The 19477-nt window shown below is 37.3% G+C and overlaps 1 protein-coding gene and 1 long non-coding RNA gene across 11 annotated transcripts in view; both read left to right on the forward strand.

Moving 5' to 3' along the window:
* The window catches only part of SPAG16 (sperm associated antigen 16), a 916366-nt gene that overhangs the window by 167478 nt on the left and 729411 nt on the right, over nucleotides 1–19477 (forward strand). The gene's annotated exons all lie outside the window — the stretch shown is intronic.
* LOC125754521 (uncharacterized) overlaps nucleotides 1–19477 on the forward strand; it is an 80046-nt gene that overhangs the window by 566 nt on the left and 60003 nt on the right. The gene's annotated exons all lie outside the window — the stretch shown is intronic.

The raw sequence follows: 19477 nt of genomic DNA on the forward strand, positions 1-19477 counted from the left end.
GAAATAATAAGATTATTTTTCATATTGTGGTTTATTGAGGAGTGTATAGTTGCTAAGGAAATGGGTCCATCATATTCATTCATTACGCTGCCCTCCATGTAGTTGACTTTCTTTCCTAAATGAATATTTCATTCTCAATGAAAATTTGAACTAAATACAATGAACACTGAACTGTAAAGATAATATAAAAATATTATGATAATTATAGTTTACTTCATTAAAAAGTCAGTTCTGTTGAAATTTAGCATAATGCCAATATGTTATTTGTACTTTTTAACTTTTTCACTTCTCATAGATCTCAAGAAAATACCATTTATAAAATTGAAATTATTTATAATAGTGCAGATTCAAGCCTATGCTAATTGCTCTAATAACCCAGATAATTAATTATTATGCATTCCTAAAATGGAATCCCATTAAGTTATTTTACTATGATGGATGTAATCATTTTGATAATGTAAGTAATCTACACATTTTTCTAGATTAATCACAGATGCTGTTCTAAAGCTGTTTTAATGTAGTGAATTATAATAGTTTATGATAAGCATCAAGGGTCTTTAAATGCTCTTAATCATATTCAAATTTTATCACTTAGAAATAAATTGATTTTTTATTCAAAGTAACATAACTAAGATAACTTATTTTCTGCAAAACAGATAACTTGTATGAAATCACAAAATGAGCTACATAGACATTCAGAATATTAAATAAATAGTTTATATTTAGAAAAACCCATGTTATATGAATCATGATAAAAGTTACTGATATTTTTGTATATTTTTTATTGGAGTTCAATTTGCCAACATATAGCATAATACCCAGTGCTCATCTCATCAAGTGCTCCCCTCAGTCTGGCCTATCACCAGGTCACCCCAACCCCCCACCCGCCTCCCCTTCTACTACCCCTTGTTTGTTTCCCAGAGTTAGGAGTCTCATGTTCTGTCTCCCTCACTGATATTTCAAATTCATTTTCTCTCCTTTCCCCTATAATCCCTTTCACTATTTTTTATATTCCTCAAATGAATGAAACCATATAATGTTTGTCCTTCTCCGATTGACTTACTTCACTCAGCATCATACCCTCCAGTTCCATCCACGTCAAAGCAAATGGTGGGTATTTGTCGTTTCTAATGGCTGAGTAATATTCCATTGTATACATAAACCACATCTTCACTATCTATCATCTTTCAATGGACACCGAGGCTCCTTCCACAGTTTGGCTATTGTGGACATTGCTGCTATAAACATCGGGGTGCAGGTGTCCCGGCGTTTCACTGCATCTGTATCTTTGGGGTAAATCCCAGCAGTGCAATTGCTGGGTCGTAGGTCAGGTCTATTTTTAACTCTTTGAGGAACCTCCACACAGTTTTCCAGAGTGGCTGCACCAGTTCACATTCCCACCAACAGTGCAAGAGGGTTCCCCTTTCTCCACATCCTCTCCAACATTTGTGGTTTCCTGCCTTGTTAATTTTCCCCATTCTCACTGGTGTGAGGTGGTATCTCATTGTGGCTTTGATTTGTATTTCCCTGATGGCAAGTGATGCAGAGCATTTTCTCATGTGCATGTTGGCCATGTCTGTGTCTTCCTCTGTGAGATTTCTGTTCATGTCTTTTGCCCATTTCATGATTTGATTTTTTGTTTCTTTGCTGTTGAATTTCATAAGTTCTTTATACATCTTGGATGCTAGCCCTTTATCTGATAAGTCATTTGCAAATATCTTCTTCCATTCTGTCAGTTGTCTTTTAGTTTTGTTGACTGTTTCTTTTGCTGTATGGAAGTTTCTTATCTTGATGAAGTCCCAATAGTTCATTTTTGCTTTTGTTTCCCTTGCCTTCATGGATGTATCTTGCAAGACGTTGCTGTGGCCAAGTTCAAAAAGGGTATTGCCTGTGTTCTCATCTAGGATTTTGATGGATTCTTGCCTCACATTTAGATCTTTCATCCATTTTGAGCTTATCTTTGTGTCTGGTGTAAGAGAATGGTCTAGTTTCATTCTCCTGCACGTGGCTGTCCAATTTTCCCAACACCATTTATTGAAGAGACTGTCCTTTTTCCAGTGGATAGTCTTTCCTGATTTGTTGATATTAGTTGACCATAGAGTTGAGGGCCCATTTCTGGATTCTCTATTCTGTTCCATTGATCTATGTGTCTGTTTTTGTGCCAGTACCACACTGTCTTGATGATCACAGCTTTATAGTACAACCTGAAATCTGGCATTGTGATGCCCCCGGCTCTGGTTTTCTTTTTAATACTCCCCTGGCTATTCGGGGTCTTTTCTGATTCCACACAAATCTTAAGATGATTTGTTCCAACTCCCTGATGAAAGTCCATGGTATTTTGGTAGGGATGTCATTGAACGTGTAAATTGCCCTGGGTAGCATTGACATTTTCATAATAGTTATTCTTCTAATCCATGAGCATGGAATATTTTTCCATCTCTTTGTGTCTTCCTCAATTTCCTTCAGAAGTGTTATGTACTTTTTAGGGTATAGATCCTTTACCTCTTTGGTTAGGTTTATTCCTAGGTATCTTAGGTGATTTGGGATGCAATTGTAAATGGGATTGACTTCTTTATTTCTCTTTCTTCAGTTTCATTGTTAGTGTATAGAAATGCCACTGATATCTGGGCATTGATTTTGTATCCTGCCACACTGCCGAATTGCTGTATGAGTTCTAGCAATCTTGGGGTGGAGTCTTTTGGGTTTTCTATGTACAGTATCATGTCATCTGCAAAGTGGAAGAGTTTGACTTCTTTGCCAATTTGAATGCCTTTTATTTCTTTTTGTTGCCTTATTGCTGAGGCAATACCAGTGGTGAGAGTGGACATCCCTGTCGTGTTCCTGATCTTAGCGGAAAGGCTCCCAGTGTTTCTCCATTGAGAATGATATTTGCTGTGGGCTTATTGTAGATGGTTTTTAAGATGCTGAGGATTGTTCCCTCATCCCTACACTCTGAAGAGTTTTGATCAGGAATGGATTCTGTATTTTGTCAAATGCTTTTTCTGCATCTATTGAGAGGATCATAAGGTTCTTGTTTTTCCTCTTGTTGATATGATCTATCACGCTGATTGCCTTATGAGTGTTGAACCAGCCTTGCATCCCGGGTCTAAATCCCACTTGGTCATGGTGAATAATCTTCTTAATGTATTGTTGGATCCTATTGGCTAGTATCTTGTTGAGAATTTTTGCATCTGTGTTCATCAGGGATATTCGTCTATAATTCTCCTTTTTGGTGGGGTGTTTGGTTTTGGAATTAAGGTGATGGTGGCCTCATAGAACGAGTTTGGAAGTATTCTATCTCTTTCTATCTTTTGGAACAGCTTTAGTAGAATAGGTATGTTTCTTCTTTAACCGTTTAATAGAATTCCCCTGGAAGCCATCTGGCCCTGGACTTTTGTGTCTTGGGAGGTTTTCGATGACTGCTTCAGTTTCTTCACTGGTTATTGGCATGTTCAGGTTTTCTATTTTTTCCTGTTCCAGTTTTGGTAGTTTGTGGTTTTCCTGAAATGCATCCATTTCTTCTAGATTGCCTAATTTATTGGTGTATAGCTGCTCATAATATGTTTTTAAAATCGTTTGTTTTTCCTTGGTATTGGTTGTGATCTCTCCTTTTTCATTCGTGATTTTATTAATTAGTCTTTTCTCTCTTGTTTTTTAATAAGGCTGGCTAATGGTTTATCTGTCTTATTAATTCTTTCAAAGCACCAACTCCTGGTTTTGTTGACCAGTTCTTCTGGTCTCTATTTCATTGAGTTCTGCTTGAATATTTATTGACTCTCTTCTTCTGCTTGGTGTAGGTTTTGTTTGCTGTTCTTTCTCTACTTCATTTAGGTGTGAGGTTAGCTTTTGTATTCGATTTTTTTCCAATTTTTTGAAGGATGCTTGTATTGCTATGTATTTCCCTCTTAAGAACTGCTTTTGCTATATCCCAAAGATTTTGAATGGTTCTATCTTCATTCTCATTAGTATCCCTGAATATTTTTAATTCTTCTCTAATTTCCTGGTTGACCTTTTCATCTTTTAGCAGATGCTCTTTAATGTCCATGTGTTTGAGTTTCTTCCAAATTTCTTCTTGTTAAGGAGGTCAAATATCAAAGCATTATGGTCTGAAAATAAGCAGGAGACAATCCCAATCTTTTGATATTGGTTGAGACCTGATTTGTGACACAGTATGTGGTCTATTCTGGAGAAAGTTCCATGTACACTTGAGAAAAATGTGTATTCAGTTGCGTTTGGATGTAAAGTCCTGTAAATATCTGTGAAATCCATCTGGTCCAGTGTATCATTTAAAGCTCTTGTTTCTTTGGAGATGTTGTTTTTAGAAGATTTGTCATTTGCAAAAAGTGCCATATTGAAGTATCCCAGATTTGTGTATTATTATCTAAGTATGTCTTAACTTTGGTTATTGATTGATTGATATACTTGGCAGCTCCCACATTAGGGGTATAAATATTCATGATTGTTAGGTCCTCTTGTTGGGTAGATCATTTAAGTATGATATAGTGTCCCTCTTATCTCTTACTACAATCTTTGTGATAAACTTTAATTTATCTGATATGAGGATTGCTACCCCTGCTTTCTTTTGAGGACCACTTGAAGGTTATTGGTTCTCCAACCTTTTATTTTCAGGCTGTAGGTATCCTTAGGTCTAAAATGAGTCTCTTGTAGACGGCAAATAGATGGGTCTTGCTTTTTTTCCAGTCTGAAACCCTGCGCCTTTTGATGGGATCATTAAGCCCATTCATGTTCAGAGTTACTATTGAAAGATATGAATTTAGTGTCATCATAATACCCCTTCATTTCCTGTTTTTGTGGATTATTTCTTTGAGCTTCCTCTTTCTATTACAGAATCCCCCTTAATATTTCTTGCAGAGCTGGTTTGATGTTCACATATTCTTTCAGTTTTTGCATATCTTGGAAACTCTTTATCTCTCCTATTCTGAATGAGAACCTTGCTGGATAAAGTATTCTTGGTTGCATGTTCTTCTCATTTAGGACCCTGAATATATCTTGCCAGCCCTTTCTGGCCTGCCAGGTCTCTGTGTAAAGTCTGCTTACACAGAGGTCTGCTGTTAATCTAATATTTCTCTCCCATATAAGTTAGGAATCTCTTGTCTCTTGCTGCTTTAAGGATTTTATCTTTGGAATTTGCAAGTTTCACTATTAAATGTCAAAGTGTTGAATGGTTTTTATTGATTTTAGGAGGGATCTATCTCCTGGATCTGAATGCCTGTTTCCTTCCCCAAATTATGAAAGTTGTCAGCTTTGGTTTGTTCAAATATGCTTTCTGGCCCCCTGTCCCTCTCAGCACCCTCTGGAACCCCAATTATACGTAGATTTTTCCTTCTGAGGCTGTCATTTATTTCTGTTAACCTTTCCTCATGATCTTTTAATTGTTTTTCTCTTTTTTCCTCAGCTTCCTTTCTTGCCATCAACTTGTCTTCTATGTCACTCACTCATTCCTATACCTCATTAACCCTCATTGTTAAGACCTCCAGTTTGGATTGCATCTCATTTAATTGATTTTTAATTTTGGCCTGATTAGATCTAAATTCTGCAGTCATGAAGTCTTTGATTCCTTTATGCTTTTTTTTTCCAGGGCCACCAGTAGGTTTATAATTGTGCTTCTCAACTGGTTTTCTGACATAGAATTGTAATCCAATTCTCTAACTCTGGGAGAGAGTACTGTTTCTGATTCTTTCTTTTGTGGTGAGTTCTTCTTTTAGTCATTTTGCTCAGTGCAGTGTGGCTGTATGTGTGGGCTGAGTCAAGAATATCAACCAAGACCTAAGTAAATTTCACTCTAGATGATTTTGACGAGGTCAGGGACCAGAAATTGAAAACAAAGATCACAACAAATAAAACAAAAGGGCCTCTAAAATGAATAACAAATTTTAATACAAAGTAGTAGACAAGGGATCCCTGGGTGGCGCAGCGGTTTGGCGCCTGCCTTTGGCCCAGGGCGTGATCCTGGAGACCCGGGATCGAATCCCACATCGGGCTCCCAGTGCATGGAGCCTGCTTCTCCTTCTGCCTGTGTCTCTGCCTCTCTCTCTCTCTCTCTCTCTCTCTCTCTCTGTGACTATCATAAATAAATAAAAATAAAAAAAAATTAACAACAACAACAAAAAAACAAAAAACAAAGTAGTAGACAATAAAAGACCAGGAATCCTAAAGAAGAAGATTAAAAAAAAAAGAAGAAGAAGAAGAAATAAAAAAAAAAAAAGGAGAAGAAAAAAAGGGGGGAGGACTGGGAGATGGTAGTGGTGAAGAAGTTGTAGTGGAAGGAGAATGTAGTCTACCTGAGGGGTCCTAGAGGGTATATTAAGTTCTGTATGTTAGGAGATCCTCAGTCCCAAATTTATATAAACCAGAAATACTTGTAAGGGGCCCCAACATTGACCACCAAAACATAAATGAGATAAAAGACGGGGGCAGAATGGGAATGAGGAATCTCACAGAATGAACCAGCACAGTATACCACTTGGTTATGGGTGCATGCTGCTCAAGTTTTAGAAGGTATTAACTTCTGCCATTGCAGAATAAAATGAGGCAGAGAAAACAAAAAACACAAAACAAAACAAAAATATCTTGTATATCTCCCAAAATTAAGTTGAGTATGTTGAAGAGAATCTGGAAGTGTAAAATATATCTAGGACCTCTAATTGTAGAAATGTGAAAGTCAAAAAGGAAGAATCTTAAAAATGAAGAGATGGTAAATATTGTAGTTAAGGTAGGAAAAGAGAAGAAAATTGGAAATTTACAGTCTGATATAAAAATGAATTGTACTGGAAAAAGGAAGAGATAAAAAGAAAAAGAGGGGTATCCTCTGCTTCTATATACTGTAAATCCCTCAATTTCCCCTGGAGCTTTCCAGCGCTGCTGGGTCCAGAACTTGCTCTTCCCCTGTCCTTCCAGCTGGTCTCTGCGGGAGGGGCTGCTGTGCTGATTCTCAGGTGTGTGCACCTGGGGCGCTGTCCCTCCCCCCACCAGGTGCCCGGCTCAGTGGGAGCTGTTTATCCTGTGAGGCGCCTGTTCCCTGGCTCCATCTCAATCACAGGGTGACACCAGGAGGAACAACCACACTGGCGGTGGGCAGCCCTCCAGCTCTGGAGTCCGCTCCCGCAGTAACTACTGCAGCTCCCAGTTCGCACTGGCCTGGATGCTGGGGGGCGGGGAGGGGGCACCTACCTGCATAGCTGGGGGGCGCCCAGCGGCAGGAGCGTCCCCACTGTCCCATGCCCTCCCGCCTCCGCCTGTCCCGGGGGGATCCTGGGCTGTGTCCCCCGGCGCCCTGGGCTCCGGGACCTGCACCACTGCCATCGCGGTCCCGCCGTGGCTCCCCAGGGCAGCAGGGTGCAGCCCCTCCCCCGGAGCCCCCCGCCCCGCCCGGCGCGCTGCAGCCCTTCAGGGCACTGGGCCGGTGTGTGCGCTTCCCCCCGCCCCTCCTGTTAGGGACCCCGGGAGCCTGAGGCTCCTGCGGTTCTGCCCGAGTTCCCCGCTGAGCACCTGCCTTTCCGGCCGGGAGATGCTGGTGTGGACTTTAAAAAAAAAAAAAAAAAAAGATTTTATTTACTTATTCATGAGAGACCCAGAGAGGCGGAGACAGAGGCAGAGGGAGAGGCAGGCTCCATGCGGGGAGCCCGACGTGGGAATCGATCCCCGGTCTCCAGGGCTGGGCTCTCTGTCCTGAGTCTCTGGCCACCGGCCTCCCCGGCTCCTGGGGGCCCCTCCCCCCCTTTTAATTTTTTTCCGTCCTCCCACCTTGTTAGAAGCGCGAGCTCTTCTCTCCCTAGCGTTCCAGCTGTTCTCTCTTTAAACCTCAGGTCGAATTCGTAGGTTTCTTAGGATGATTTGAAAGTTATCTAGGTAAGTCGGGAGGCCAGGTGACTTGGGGACCCTACTCCTCTGCCGTCTTGCCCCGCCCACCCCAAAAGTCACTTAAATAAGGTCATTCTGATTTCCTTCTTGGACTCAGTAGCCTCCTACTAATTTCTCCTATCTCCGGTTCATCCTGCATCACCAAATCCTTCTTCCAGAGCTGGAAAACCCACTGTTTAATGCCCCAACTTAAAAATATTGATAACTTCCTTTTACCGAGGGATAAAACCCAAACTCCTCTCTACTTTGACTCTTTATTCTTAGCCCTACCTCCCTTGCTGTCTTCATGTCCATTGCTCACAAGCACAGTGCTTACTTTTTTTTTTTTTTTTAATTTATGATAGTCATACAGAAAGAGAGAGTCACACAGAAAGGGAGAGAGGCAGAGACACAGGCAGAGGGAGAAGCAGGCTCCATGCACCGGGAGCCTGACGTGGGATTCAATCCCAGGTCTCCAGGATCAAGCCCTGGGCCAAAGGCAGGTGCCAAAGCACTGCACCACCCAGGGATCCCAAGCACAGTGCTTCCTGAGCCATACTTGTGCATCTGCTATGCCCCTTAATAAAAGCGTAAGGTACTGAGTCAAAAATATTCTTGAAATATTAACTGATTTTTTTTTTTTTTTTACCTTGGCAATTCCTTTTTTTTCTGTTGCCTTTATCCAGTTGAAGTAGTTTGGCTATGCACTTATTCCAAGGGGGAAAATATGACAGAAAAACTAGAGAGAGGAAAAAAAGAATCTTTCTTACGTAGGAGAGGTTGGGTTCTTAAGGGAGTAGGGAAGGCTCATGGCATAGTTAAAACACATCACAGAACCATAATGAGTTAAGAGCATAGCCCACACTGCCTTTACATTTACCTCTAGATAGCTATGGGGTCCAAGAACACAAGAGCTCTGTTCCCTATTTCGTAAGTATAGCCCTAGGAATAGGACAAGACCCCAGCAAAGAAATTGCTGCATAAGATGTCTAGGTAGATAGCATCACCAAGTTTCAGCCCTCCAGCATGGAGTATGAATTGCCAAATGATTACTGTATGCCCAGGAATGGAATAGAAGTAGCAGAAGGAGAGCTACTGAACCAAAAATAGGTTGCAAGACAGGAGCCTAAAGTTTTCATTGAGACTTTTGCAAGCTATTAACAAATTATTTTAGTGATGCCTATAAAGCCAGAAGATATTTAAGTTCTTGTGGTCTCATCTCCAGTGTTGTTATAAAATGGAAAACCTTAAGAAATTATACTCAAAGGAGAAATTTAGTTATGACAAAGAAAGATAAAAAAGCTACATTTCTTGTGCACATGAAATTATACTCTGAAATTCACATCAGCTAGGGAAATTTATATCTAATTCTTTGTGCATATTTAAGCAATTGTATAATAAAAATAAGCCACTACTGGGGTCCAATCATATTTCCCTTTAATATGTACCTATACATTTTGCTAATGTTTGATAGCAAAATGAAGCTTAAGACTTTTTTCTTGAAAAATTAACTGATTCTAATGCCCCCTTTTCCTTTTCCTTTTTTTTTTTTTTTTTTTACTTTTAAAGAAAGTGACCTAAATTTCTTACTTTCTTTGTGAGAAGTGCTCCCAGGTTAAATGTTGGTCTATAATTACTCACAGGTCTTTCAGTCATCGTTTTATATGTTCATTTATTCATTGATTCTAGAATACCTATTTAGTTATTAATATGTGTCAGGCATTATTATAAATGATGCAATTATGGGAATAAAGGCAGTCCTTGTCCTCAAAGAACTCAAAGTCTAGTGGGTTAGTGTACTTATAAAAACAATATAGTAATTACATTACCAATCCCCTATAGCAAATTGTGAGGTATTGTGGAATATCAGAAAAACTCCCTTTTGAGTTGTCCTTTGAGTATAAACCTTAAGAGATGTATACATTAGGTGGGGGGAATTTTTTCAATAAAATTATTTGGTTCCTTTTTCATTAAATGGGGAAATGGAAAAAAATTTGATGTAGTTGATTTTCATATCAATGAATTTATTTAATGCACTGTGATATACTATCACATTTTGTACTAGAAACACTCTTGAAATGTTAAATATAAAGCTTGTAATCTTATGCCAACTCATCCCCCTACATTTTCTTATTGACTTAACATTTTGTTCTTGAGCTATAATTGAAATTATGTCTAAGAATTTTAAAGTTTACTCCTAGGAGAAGTCTCTTTACCAACGTGGAATGTCTTGGTATTTAATTCTCCTGCAGAATCCATACAAGTAAATGAAATTAAAACAAACATATTTCTATAGTATAGGGCTTGTTTTGGGGTTGTATTGTGTTCCCCAAAATGATATGCCGAAGTTCTATCTTTGGTTACCTATGAATGTGATCGTATTTGGAAATAAGGTCTTTGCAGATTTAGTCAAATTGAAGTCATACTGGATTAGGATGGGCCTAATCCAATATGACTGGTGGTTTTATGATAGAGAAGACACACACACACACACACACACACAGAATACCATGTGACAATGGAGTCATCTGACTCCAGAGGTAATTGAAGTTACGCTACCACAAGACAAAGGATAACAAGGGCTGTGGGCAACCACCAGAAGTTAAGAGAGAATAATGGGGCAGTTCCTCCTGCACAGCTTTCAGAGGGTACTGACCTTACTTTCAGATGTCTAGCCTCCAGAGAACTGTGACAGCATGAATTTCTGTTCTTTTGAGCTATCTACTTTATGATACTTTGTTATAGTGGTCCTAGGAGACTGATATTATATTAATTCCCTTTGCCTTGGTGCTAGACTTTTTGGAAATGAAATCTTCCCTCCCCACAAAGCAATCCACAAATTTGGCTTTTATTGCTTATTTAAATAGCTTGTGATTATTGTACATAACTTCCTATATAAATTATTGTTGTGGTAGGGTTGTTTGGAAGCAAGCACTCAGATGGAGTTTCAGGTGTGTTTATTAAGGATCAACAGCTGGTATCACGTGTCTAAGGGCAATTTGGTTCCCTGCTCTTGCCCTGCACCTCAGGGGTCCTACCACCATTTGGAGTGACTTCCCTGAGATTTTTAAGTCCTCCTCTGATATCTGGGAATGTCTGGGGCTGGCAATGCCATCTGCTGGGCAACGTAAGTGACAGAGTGTACATCCCCATATCCTCTTTTTGGGGTCTTATCTGATCCTCTATCCTGCGTGCGGCTACAACCAGATTCCTTGACGAGCTCCTGACCTGGTAACTATGGAGTCTTTTCAGGACCCCAGTGTCAGGATCCTGATTCCAGGAAGGTGGCCTGGTCAGCAGATTGATCCTACTTATTGGTATGGTAGTTCTTCCATAGGATCATGCAGGATTGGGCTGCCAGAATGGTGGTCTTTGGTATGCTGATTTAGGGTGACTTCTCACTCACATTAGACATAGGACAATTTAGGGGTTTGAGGGAAGACTCTTGTCTACCTATGTATGTGCTCTTCCCTGTCCATCTTCTGACTTATAACGCTAATTCCAGTGTATAGCATTCAAGAACAGTCATTCACCTCCTCCTCAGACTTGGAAGCATATTTCGGGCAGTCTTTTAGGATAGTTGAGCCTTTCTCCTTTGAAGACTTTTGAGACTGCACAAAATTGGCAGGACCTTTCAGTCGATGACCCTTTTTTGTCCAATTGGTGTGGTTGTATTTTATACTTCTGAGTCAGCCTTAAACCGTGTCACTGAGGGATAGACATTTCTTGCATGAGTAGGACTGTGCATGGGCCCCTTGCCCATCCTCCCTGCTATGATGGTATGTGGAAGGCCAGGGTCAACATACAAAGATGTAATATTCTAGAAATGCCTAAGGATTGATAGTAATCATTTTTTAAAAATGTATTGCTTTACATTTATGCTACTCCCATGGTATAATGTGATGCTTTACATTTATGTGTTACCATCCCAAATGGTAAAGTTAGCATGACCACAAAATAAGTTATTGCTCATGGTTTTCTGCATGCTCTGAGTAAGACTTGCATTTGTGGTCAATAACAATGAAGCACAGTGTATCCCTTGAGAGTGTCACTGAAAGCCAATATTCATGATGGATGATGCAGCATCAGGAGCAATAATGTGAGCATCAAATAATAAATGGAATTAGAGAACTGCAGAGCCAAGAATATCTATATTGCTCAATATAAACAAGTTCCGAAGAGCAATGACATTATGAGTAATAATAGTATAGCTATCTTTTTCCTGTGACTGGATAAAAGAAATTAGCCATGAATGGGACATTTGAGAATGAAGAACAGAGATAGTTCCAGAATCTAAACAGGAAGAGATGGAGAAGTTCACTGATTGGATAATAAACAAACATATAAATACTTCTCTATTCCTCATTCTATATCTTTCTTGATAAATCATTGTACCTCACATGAGATAATATATTTTAAATAAAATTGTTTGTATAGACAGGTGCCTTACAAAAAAAAAATTGTCCTGGGCCACATATCCCCTAGACTGGTCCTGTCAGTAGCTGTGACAGGGATGGGTTAGAGGATTGGGCCCAGGGAAAAGTTGACAACACTGTAGCCAACGCAGGGAGGTTATGCCCCTCATTTGCCTGAAACAGTCTTGGCTTTACACCCCCGTGTCTCTCAGTCATTGGCCCCTTGGATAGGACCTTGGGCAAGATGGCCTTCTGCAGGAGAGGCAACCCCTAAAGAAGCTGATAGCTGGAGACAATCTGCTGTTCACACTCCCCAGTGCTGGGCATTCCTTGACATAGGGATCTAGGTGGCACATCTTGTGTCTACCATAATTATAATTCCAGATTCAAGTTTTATAGAGGTTTGTAGATAGAGTTTGAATATATTCTAAAGTGCTTAAAACAAACAAAAATTACATATAATTTTACATGCCTCCAAAATCATGGAGAGGCAGATAGTCAAATTATTATAAATTTAGTGCTCTGGTAACAGCTCATCATCAAATTTTTAAAGAACTTTGTCTAAAAAATTTGATATCCAACTTAGCAATTAGTTTGATAATGTTATAGTTTTCAAGTGTCTAATTTTCTGCATTATTTTCCCTCCATCCCTGAGCTTTATTTTCTTAAACATGTAGATATTCTTAATATTTTACCTGTTATAAATTTTGTAATTAGCCAGGTCATCCATGTATGTGTTGTGAAAGAAATAAACAAATAATAGTTCATTTATAAAAATAATAAATAATATTTTTGTGCTCTAGTCTTCCCCACCTCAAATTCTCACTATCTGAAACCAAGCACTTTTACCATTAATATCCACATTTCTAAACAACCTCCTTTTAAAATTGGATTTTTCTATTTTAAACATTGTTTATTCATTCTTAATATAGAAGACCTGCCTTATTTAAATCATTACACACTTATTTTTCCTCCACCCACCCACATACTCAATCCCTTCAGCCTACCAATATATTCCTGTACCATAATTTTTCAATAATTCAGTATTCAGGACTAACATCATCTGACTATGGAAGTTTTGTTTTCAGCTGAATAAAGTTGTGATAATCTCCTTTCTTCTTGGAGACAGATATCATTCCTGCAATCCTATATTTTTGTTCTTGTCTGGATCACATACTCTCTGTGGCGATTGCAGAGCTCTCATCTCAGAGCCTCCTTTTAGCACCATGCTAGGAAGTTGTTTGGCTTGTCTCTATTGAATCCCATTTTCTTGACACCATATTATGTTTCCTCTTGATTTATCCCATCATTTTGGTGCTGTATGTTGTAGGAGAGGAAAGACTTTCCCTCTACTCCCCTAGATTCATTAGCTGGGTCTATAAAGTAAGCTGAGAGCAGGCAGGTGAACATACAAAAGGTATACAGATTTATTCACTTTTAATATTACATGCACAGAGACATCACTGAAGAAAAGAGAGTGGTGAAATTTGAAAGCTTATATATTGTCTTAATATTGGAAGGGTCGTGGGGACGCAGGCCACTTAGAGAAAACTTAACATTTTTATTGACACTTTAATAAAACTATTCTCTACTTCAGAGCAGTAGGAATGAAATAAGTCTGTTATTCTAAACCTTGGGGTGCTTAAAATGTCTTTAACATGAGAGGTGCAGCTACCATGGATATTGTTCTTTGCTTTTAGAGCACTTCGAATGAGTAGTGGTCTGCTGGTTCCCCTCACCAAAAAATGTTTTTAAAAATTTTAAAAATTTAAAAATTAAAAAATAAGCCTGATTGGTAGCATTTACCAATTTCTATGGTAAAAATCCTCCCATCGTGGCTGACTTTAAGTTACCCATCTGATGTCACTGAAGGCAGAATTGAGAAGAGAAGTTCACTGTAGCTCTTTGGTTATATGAACAAGCACCAGAGTATCACTGGATTAATATATTCATTTTATAAAATTCCTGTTTTTCCCTCAAACTTAATACTTAATAAATCAAATAAAACAAAAGGGTTTCTAATAGAAAAAGAAAAAAAGATTCAAAACTCACTCTTCCAACCCTAATCTTGCTTCTTGGAAGTTACTCCTTTGAACTATTTCTGTTTGAAGTGCTGCTGGTTAGGCTTTCCCTCAGAAATCTAATTTACCAATATGGCTTGATTTGGCAACAATATAAAACACCTGCAACTCTTTCAACTAGGACATTTTTCTATCATTGAATAACTTTCTTCCCTCTATTTTCACTGTCCTCTACAATTCCTGTTAGCTAGTCATCCTGAATAACACTCTGTCTTTTCTTTCATAATTTTTATTTATCCTTTTTTATGTTTTTAATTCTTATTTTGAGTTTTTTTTTGCTATAAATCATGTGATTTTATTTTATTTTTTTCATGTGATTTTATATTCTGCTTTTTCTATTTTTTTCTTAAGATTGTCTTCTTGTTTAATGGATAAAGTATTATTTGAATCTTATGATTCTAACAAAGTTTATTGTATTTTATACTTCCTGAATTATCATTTTTTCTTTTAGGGTTTTTCTTTTTCAAGCTGTAGTTTTTTATACTGTTGTTTTTCACATAGCTGTTAACCTTCCATTGTCTATTTATATTCAGTAATGTGTGGCTGGGTTGATTTGTATGCTGTATGATTTGAGTGTTCTCTCCATTTCTAATATGAAGTTTTCATACTATGACTTTCAAGGAATCTTTCAGCACCTTTCAGACATTGGCAGAGTCATTAGGCTTCACTTTGGGATCATCCTGGAGTACCTCCCAATGCCAGAAAGGAGAAAGCTTAAACCCCAGCACATAATCTTAATTTGGCAGTCCTGGTTCTGCTCACACCATTAGTCAGTTTATTTAGAGAAATTAAGTGTGTGTAGAGGAGAGAGAGTATGGGTATGATTCTCCTTGGCAGTGTTATTCCAGGGGGGGCTGCATTCTAAAATTGATGAGTTGGGGAGAGAGAAGAATGGATAGGGAGGGGGCATGTGGGAGAGCAGACTGGTGCAGTTGTTTCATGTGAGACTTCCACCGTTCCCTTTTCCTGCCCTCAGCCCCAATCTTCCAGATTTTTCATGATAGTGCAAATTCCAAATACAGTGTCTTTGTAGAGTTCTGCTAAGGATATATGCATTTTTTTCTGGAGCAGTTTGTTTCCATGCATTCTGAGCTGTGACTTCATTTTTGTTTCATCCAACAAAGAGTTCAGTCTGCCTTCATTTTCCCAGAAGTGTCTGAAATCTTTTATCCATGAAAGATCATTCTTTTCTTTCTCATTTTTATGGATTAATTTCAATTTTTCATGCCAACAGTACAAGTATGAATTGGAACTTAGAATGCACACTTCATCATCATTGGACCTATTGAACAGTGAACCCATTTGGAATCTTACCATCAATGAACCATCCTTGGATACCCATCAGTACCCTCGTTGGGTGCTAGCTATATTGTATCTGGTATCTATATATAGTGGTGTGTTTTGTTTGTTTATTTACTTTATGTAAGCACTAGCTAAATACTGAACAATACCATATCAGGGTTTTGTTTTGTTTTATTCTTATTTTTAGGAAAATACCAGTGTAGGGAAGTTATTTTCCTCTAAAGAGTACCCATTTGTAAAATTAGTGTTTGAGGGATACCTGGGTGGCTCAGTGGTTAAGCATTTGCCTTCAGCTCAGGGGAAGATCCCAGAGTCCTGGGATGAAGTCCCACATCAGGCTCCCCAGGGGGAGCCTGCTTCTCCCTCTGCCTATGTCTCTGCCTCTGTCTCTCTGTCTCTCTCTCTCTGTCTTTTATGAATAAATAAATAAAACCTTAAATAAAATAAAATAAAATAAAATTAGTGTTCCAAATTTTGGTTCTTAAGGTTCTGAGCACTATATGTTAAGTTGGAAGTAAATTTAGGAAGATTTCTTCACTTGGGAGAACAAAACAAAATCTTATAAATTATCATAATTTTCTGATCTGAATTTGATTTCTATTTTATCATGATGAAAATATAAATTTGCATTCCTTAATGCTACCTTTGGTCAAATAATTTTAGAAAATATTTATAGTTGTATTATTTTAGCCTAAAGTATAAGGATTATTTCTTTAATTCTCTATTATATAGTCTCATTACAAAAAAAAAAATTTTGATTATGGGAGTAGTTTGGAAACCCAAGGCAATTGACATTATGAAGATGAATTCCACGTATTGACTAAGAGTTTCACTTTATGTTGGCTCAACTGAATTTCCAAAACTTAAATGTTATTTTAAAATAATCCATAATTTTATTTTTTAAGTATTTGAAGCCAGATAATACAACTCTTACTCTACTATACTCTAACCATTCATAGTTATTTAATAGATTAGTTATTTAAAGACTACATCTGTGTTTTAGCAATATTAAATATCTTATGTAAAAAACATGTGCTCAGAATTTCTGATGGATTGTAGAACTAAGACTACTGGACAAGAATATAAATATTACTTGTCTCATTTATTTTCATGTATACTACTATGAATGCAACTAGTTATTTTTAGAATTTTGTTTCTCTGTATTATAGAATAAATATCTGTATATGTGTGTATAGCTTTAATGAATGTGTACATAATATTAAATATATGCATGCAAATCAAATGTAGTCACTAATGTTTCCAGTATACACAAAATATATATAGGTGTAGGTAATGTATACACATGTTCTCTTTGTGTATATATGTATGTGAGTATTTTCAAGGCCAGATTAAGCAGAAGGCTTAAAGTACTCCACTCCTCACACCAAGCCTTATTATTCTGCACCACACATTCAGTTATATTGAGTGGTTAGGGTTAGGCTGACACTTTTCAGGCTGAAAGGCAGAAACATTTATCTTCACTGACAAACAATTTGGGAGTACTTTCCTTGGGTTGCAAGAAACTTGCTCTAACACAATTCTCATTCTATTCTATTATGAAGCCCCTGCAACATTTGGCATCTTCTTACAGAATTTGCATGTAATGAACCAAATGGCACTACAGGTTGATTGTAATATATGTTAAAACGTTTATACAAAATTTTCCACCTTTGAAATTTAGATTAATGTTGGGATTATTTTGTATACATTTTTAAGGAAGAAACATTATTGATTTTCCTCTGAATATAAATGTAATATATATTTTTATTAGAAACTATGAAAATAAAAAAACTATGAAAATATAAGAAAATCCCAAGAAAAAAGTAATACTTATAATCCTACTAATCAAAGATAATAGCTATTAATAATTTATGTGTCCTTTAATCATATTTACTTATAAACATGAATTATATATATTTGATAGGTGTATTTAGAATCATACCATTTATATTTGCAGAGTTTTTGCTTAATTTTGAATGACATTTTATCTGTCATTTGTTTTTAATGGCTGCATGATATATCCTAGGCACATTCTACCATATAATCACCCTCCATAACTGGATATTTATTTTCATTTCTTGCTCTTATAAGTTATACCATAATAAAATTTATTTTCTAAATTTTTATGCACACCCACAATGGTCTTGGCTATTTTATTTATTTTTCTGTGTTATCTGATCATACCCATAGTGCATTGTTCATATCTCAAATATATGTTTTCTTATTTAGAAGAGTCACTTTTTTTCTATAGTGGTACTAATCTTTGGACTATCCTCTATGTTACAAATGATTTCTCCTACTTCTTCTATTTTTTTTAATAATAAATGTGATTATTTTTGATGTGTGCTTTAGTTTAAAATATCCGTTTTAGTATTGTCTCTATGGAGAAGTTGGTAGTTTCTCAAAAAGTTAAAACACAAACATACTTTATTATTCAGCAACTTTTCTCCTATAGACTTATCCCAAATAATTAAAAACATACATCCACAAAAGACTTGTACAAAAATGTTCATTATAACACTCTTTGTAATAACAAACCATTGGAAGCAACTTAAGTTTACACCAAAAAAAAATAATAGAAAAAATGATGATATATTCATAAAATAGTGTTAAAGAAAATGAACTACAGATTCACATGAAAACATAGAAGAATCTCAAAAACATTCCCATTGAAAGAAGCAAGACACAAAATAACATATACTGTGTGATTCTATTTCTGTGATGTTCTACAACAGGTATAAATAATCTATGGGATTAGACATCAAAAGAGTGGTTGGTTGCCTCTGTGAAGGGGCAAGGCAGAAAGAATGGGAAGGCGTACTGTGGAACTCTCAGAGATTTTGGTAATGTCTATTTCCCATTTAGGGCACTGATTACATGGGTTTATATTAGTTAAAACTTAAGCTCTACTGTCATGGACTGAATTCTGTTCCCTCAAAACTCATATGCTGAGGACCTAACCCCCATTACCTCAGAATATGACTATATTTAGAGACAAAACCCTTAAAGAGGCAATGAAGTTAAAACAAGGTTATATAGGTGGACTTTAATCCATTATAACTGGTGTCCTTGTAAGAGAAGGAGATTAGGATACAGACACACATAGTGGAAGACCATGTGATGATATAAACAGAAGACAGCCATCTCAAGCCAATGAGAGAGACCTAAGAAGAAACCAACCTGTTAACACCTTGATCTCAGACTTTTAGCCTCCAGAATTGTGAGAAAATAAATTTCTATTGTTTAAGCCACTCAGTCTGTGGTGTTTGTTATAGTATCCCTAACAAACTAGTACATCTACCTTCTAGATTTGTGCAGATTACTGCAGGTTATTATACTCAATAAACAAACTAAAATGTCAGCTATTAGACTTCCGCTTGTGGCCAACCTGGAATAGCAGGAAATGAAATGCCCTCCTGACTGACATAATGAATAAATAGACAAAGCATATAAATCAGTGGTTTTCAAGATATTCAAAATGAGCCAAGTAAGATGGTTATCATTGAAAGATAAAAAATAAATGAGGTGAGCCCTACAATAATTTTCTGATTTCTGCTTGAAGAAAATTCTGGATAATTTTACAATCGGAGGACTCTGGAGAATCCATCTGAGTATTTATTTATCAGTGCATATGTTTAGAGGAACTACTAAGGTTGGGAAGAGAACCACTCATAGTGCTCAGGGCAAAAAAAAAAAATCCCTAGAGTTCGTAAAGAACTGGGAATAGTCCCATTGTCACCAGCCAGAAAGAAAACCTTATCTTTCAGTGCATGTGGCGATCAGCTTCTGTGTCACGAGTTCGCCAAATTATTTTTATAC

Source organism: Canis lupus, chromosome 37, assembly GCF_003254725.2.
Source record: "Canis lupus dingo isolate Sandy chromosome 37, ASM325472v2, whole genome shotgun sequence".
Taxonomy (NCBI): domain Eukaryota; kingdom Metazoa; phylum Chordata; class Mammalia; order Carnivora; family Canidae; genus Canis; species Canis lupus.